Source organism: Mustelus asterias, unplaced genomic scaffold, assembly GCF_964213995.1.
Source record: "Mustelus asterias unplaced genomic scaffold, sMusAst1.hap1.1 HAP1_SCAFFOLD_196, whole genome shotgun sequence".
NCBI classification, from domain to species: domain Eukaryota; kingdom Metazoa; phylum Chordata; class Chondrichthyes; order Carcharhiniformes; family Triakidae; genus Mustelus; species Mustelus asterias.
Window position 1 is genome coordinate 410697 of NW_027590189.1, and position 5236 is coordinate 415932.

The window sequence follows — 5236 nt, forward strand, 5'->3', positions numbered from 1 at the left end:
AGTGAATCCCTTCCCACACACCGAGCAGGGGAATGGCCTTTCCCCGGTGTGAACTTGCTGGTGTACCCGCAGGGTGGATGACCATTTAAACCTCTTTGAGCAGTGAGAGCAGCTGAACGGTCTCTCCTCAGTGTGAGTGCGCTGGTGGGACACCAGATCCTGAGAGCTTTTGAATCCACTCCCACAGTCAGAGCATTTAAATGGTCTCTCATTGGTGTGAGTGAGATTGTGTCTGCACAGATGGGATGAATGTGTGAATCCCTTCCCACACACAGCAGGTGAATGGCCTCTCCCCAGTGTGACTGCGCCGATGAGTTTCCAGTGCAGATGGGTATCTGAATCCTTTCCCACAGTCCCCACATTTGCACGGTTTCTCCATGGTGCGGGTGTCCTTGTGACTCTCCAGGGGAAACTCACACAGGATAAATCGCACACAGAACACAGGTACAGTCTCTCCCCGCTGTGAATGCTGCGATGTATTTTCAGGCTGTGTAACTGGTTAAAGCTCTTTCCACACTCACTGCACTGGAACACTCTCACTCGGGTGTGTGTATCTCACTGCATTTCTAGTCACAGCGATGTTTACAATCTTTTGAAGCCAAGAGGCCAAACAAACATTTCTCCTGCTAGATTCAAAGGCCGATGATATTCAGGTCCCAAGAAATCGAGTCACTCTGTCAGATCTAGATGTGATGTTGGAGATTTCTGTCTGATTTCTCCTTGTCTAATATCCTGTAAGTCAATTTAGAAAAAATCATCGCAATTCAGAATATGATCGAAATTCAAATCTACATTTCTAGTTTCTATGGAGCGTTCATTAAAGACCATAAGACCATAAGACCATAAGACATAGGAGCGGAAGTAAGGCCATTCGGCCCATCGAGTCCACTCCACCATTCAATCATGGTTGATTTCAACTCCATTTACCCGCTCTCTCCCCATAGCCCTTAATTCCTCGAGAAATCAAGAATTTATCAATTTCTGTCTTGAAGACGCTCAACGTCTCGGCCTCCACAGCCCTCTGTGGCAATGAATTCCACAGACCCACCACTCTCTGGCTGAAGAAATTTCTCCTCATCTCTGTTCTAAAGTGACTCCCTTTTATTCTAAGGCTGTGCCCCCGCGTCCTAGTCTCCCCTGCTAATGGAAACAACTTCCCTACACAGTCATGGAGCATTAAACTTGCCGAGCAGGGCCTCCCGTATCAGCACACAGGCAGCACACAGGCAGCTACTTTGTGAGACTGCCAGCAGTACGGACAAGTCAGAGATAAGGGTGTCCTCAGAAGTGGGATTCATTGTGAAAGCTCAGGGACGGTTGATAAGATGCAGCAATTCTATGATTCTAATGAACGTTCTTTCCTCTCTCATTCCCCAAAAGCTGTGAATCTCCATCCCACACACTCTCCCTCCATTCTCACTCTGCTGTATCTAATATTCACCCTCCCAATTCTCCTGAAGGTGCTGATTGAGGCTGATGGACAGATCCATGCTCACTGCTTCCACTCCAGCACAGAAATCAGAACAAATAGGAGCTGCAGTCAGCATTCGGCCCATCTAGTCTGCTCAACCATTCATTGAGATTATTGGTTGATCTACCTCTGCATTATTTTCCCCACACTGTCCCCCATATCCATCGATATCTTCAATATCTAGAAACCTATCAATCCCTCTCTTGAAAATTCTTGATGACTGAGGCTCTATAGTCCTCTGGGGTAGAGAATCCAAAACATCACCACATCCTTGAGTGAAGAAATCCTTCCTCATCTGAGCTTTCTCTCCATTTTCCAGCCTGTTCCCAATAATTATTGACTCCCTTGTCATTCAAAAACTGTCTAACTCATCCTTGAATATATTCAATCCCTCCACTGGTCCCTATGGAAGAGAAATCTAGATACTAACAATTCTCTGAGGGAAGAGATTGTTGGAAATATATAATATAGCTGCAGTCCAAAATTACACAGCCAGATATAATAAGTGTATTTTATTACAGAGCTATAAATAATATATCTAATCTGTACCATATAACAACAGGGGAGCTGATAGCCTCGTGGTATTATCGCTAGACAATTAATCCAGAAACTTAGCTGATGTTCTGGGGACCCAGGTTCGAATCCTGCCACGGCAGATGGCGGAATTTGAATTTAAAAACAAAATCTGGAATTAAGAATCTACTGATGACCATGAAACCATTGTCGATTGACCAAAAAACCCATCTGGTTCATGAATGTGCTTTAGGGAAGGAAATCTGCCGTCCTTACCCAGTCTGGCCTACATGTGACTCCAGAGCCACAGCAATGTGGTTGACTCTCAACCAGCTTCTGAAATGGCCCAGCGAGCCACTCAGTTCAAGGGCAATTAGGGATGGGCAATAAATGCTGGCCCAGCCGGCAATGCCCGTGTCCCAAGGATGAATAAAAAAACACCATCGGACACGTCTTTGTCCAATATTGCTTTACTGTCCCCTTTAATATATTTCAGAAATTAGATGGGCACATGAAGGAAATAAAGTTGCAGGGGAACGGGAATATAGAAAGGGAATGGGACTGATTGGAATGTTCTACAGAGAGTCGGCATGGATTCGAGTTACTGAATGGACTCCTTCTGCGCTGTAATGACTCGATGAGTGGAAATATATAACATAGCATCAGTGTTACAATACAAAACGAGAAATAATAATAAATGTACTTTGTTACAGGACCATAAATAATATACCAAATCTACAATATAACAACACAAGGCATATCTCTGTCCTATATTAATTTATTCTTCTTTTAAATGTCAGCCATCTCCTGGGGAAACCAGCCCTTTGATTGTGAACATTCGGAAAGGGACTTTTTAACCAAACAAATAAATGTGTCAAGCTGAGGGAGCAAAGGATGTCAATGTCTTTAAGAGAAATTGCAGTGTTAAAATAAGCTTTACTTGTGACTAATAATTAAACTTTAATATATACCCACCCAATTCTCCGGAAGGTGCTAATTAATGCTGATCGACACTCACCATTTCATGTTCCTGACAGATCATAAGAAATAGTTAGAAATTCAGCCCACCAAGCTGCTCAAGTGAATTTTTTTTATTCATTCATGGGACATGGATGTTGCTGGCTGGCCAGCATTTATTACCCATCCCTAGTTGCTCTTGAAGGGCAGTTGAGAGTCAACCACGTTGTTGTGGCTTTGGAGTCACATGTAGGCCAGACCAATTAAGGATGGCAGATTTCATTCCCTGAAGGACATTAGTGAACCAGATAGGTTTGTCCGACAATCGAAAGAGTTTCATGGTCATCAGTAATTTCTTAATTCCAGATATTTTTAATTGAATTCAAATTCCACCAGCTGCTATGGGGTGGGATTGTTGTCGGTGCAGACTCGATGGGCTGAATGGCCTCCTTCTGTACTGTAGGATTTCTATGATTCTATGGCAGGATTCAAACCCGGGTCCCCAGAACATTAGCTGAGTTTCTGAATTAATAGTCCAGCAATAATACCACAAGGCCATCGTCTCCCCATCAAGATCATGGCTGATCTGATTGTGATCTTAACTCCACTTTTCTTCCTGTCACCCTTGACTCCCTTTTCGATCAAAAATCTCTGTATTTTGAGTATATTTAATGATGCAGCCTCCACTGCTCTCTGGGGAAGAGAATTGCAAAGACTAACGGCCCTCTGAGGGAAGACATTTCTCCTCCTCACCATCAGAATTGGGGGACCCTGTATTTTGACAATCTACCGACTAATTCTGGAATCCCCAACATTGGAAACATCCTCTCTTCATCGATACTAATCACTACCTCACAATCTGATGTCAATACTATGATCACCTCTAAACTTCAGTCAGTACAGGCCCAAACTTTCCTCCCAAAACAACGCCTTCATCCCAGGTATCAGCCTGCAGATCCTTCTCTGAACTGACAATGACAGAGAGGTGATCAGGGAGGGCAGGGGTGAAACAAAGCAATGGATGGACATGGATTCAGATCCACAGTAACGGAGTCACACCAGCCCCAGAGACGTGGAACCAGAGTACAGATAACAGAGCACAGCAGGAAAATTCAAAATTATATGTAAATGTTCAATAATACTCACCTCTGAAACAATTTCACTGTTTTCTAATTTAAAATCTGTGGCTGGAAAGATGTCAGAAGCACTGGAATCAGAGAAAAATTGCAATCTTCAAATATTCTAACTCCCTGCAAAAGGAGATTACAAGAGTCAGGTGTCAATTGTGGCTTGAAATTAAGAGATACACATTTTTTGGGGGTTTGAGATTGCTGTAAAAATCCTCTTCTCCTAACCATCTGTAAAAGGAGATTCCAAAATCACAGAATCTCTGCAGTGCAGAAGGAGGCCTTTTAGCCCATCGAGTCTGCACCAAGTTTCTAACAGAGCACCTTTACTCAGGCCCTATCCCTGTAACCTGATGTACATACATCACTAATCCTTTCCTTCCCCCTCATCTTGGGACACAAAGGGACAATTTAGCATGGTCGATCAACCCACTCTTTGGAGTGTGGGAGAAAACGAGAGCACCCAGAGGAAACCCACACAGACAGAAGGAGAATGTGCAAACTCCACACAGACAATCACGCGAGGCTGGAATTGAACCGGGTCTCTGGCGCTATGAGACAGAAGTGCGAACCACTCTGTCACCCCCAACAGTCATTTGTCAGTCCCGAATATAAATCCATAACATTCTCCCCTCCTGTTTTCTGGCATAAGATTACTTAAGATGGAATATACTTACATTGGAAACAATTCAGACAAGGTTCACGAGCTGATTTCGGGCATGAAGGGGTCTGTTTTATGAGGAAAGGTTAGGCAGGGTACATCTATGCTCATTGGATTTTAGATAAATGAGATGTGATTGTTGGAGTGAAATTAAGACTATGACCTTTGAAAGTCATGACTACAGGGACCGGCTGCGCCCAGCACTTACCCTGTGGTTAAAAAAGATCATTCTGTTGCTGACTAAATAACGAACTAACCTTTGAGCTACATCCTGTTCTTGTATAAAAAAAACGGAATAGCCAAAAAAAACCAGACCGCGAGGTCCAGATGGTCCGCTTAGTTTAAGATAAAGTGGAACCGAAACTTGTGGGTTTTTGTTCACGGTTGTTTTTGAAGGGATGTGATTGGAGGTCAATTGTTGCTAGGGGAAACGAATTGTCTCAATACAGGTAACCACCCAAAGCTAATGACGAAGTAACCGCAAATGTCTGTATGATTAAAGTGTAT

General features: G+C 43.4%; 1 long non-coding RNA gene across 1 annotated transcript; it reads right to left on the reverse strand.

Annotated features, from left to right (window-relative positions):
* Positions 1-472: 472 nt before the first annotated feature.
* Positions 473-4882, reverse strand: LOC144485523 (uncharacterized). The gene is made up of 3 exons (XR_013496172.1): positions 4746-4882; positions 4088-4191; positions 473-732 (listed from the first exon to the last, which is right to left on the reverse strand). It is a non-coding gene; the product is annotated as an uncharacterized LOC144485523 (long non-coding RNA).
* Positions 4883-5236: the final 354 nt, after the last annotated feature.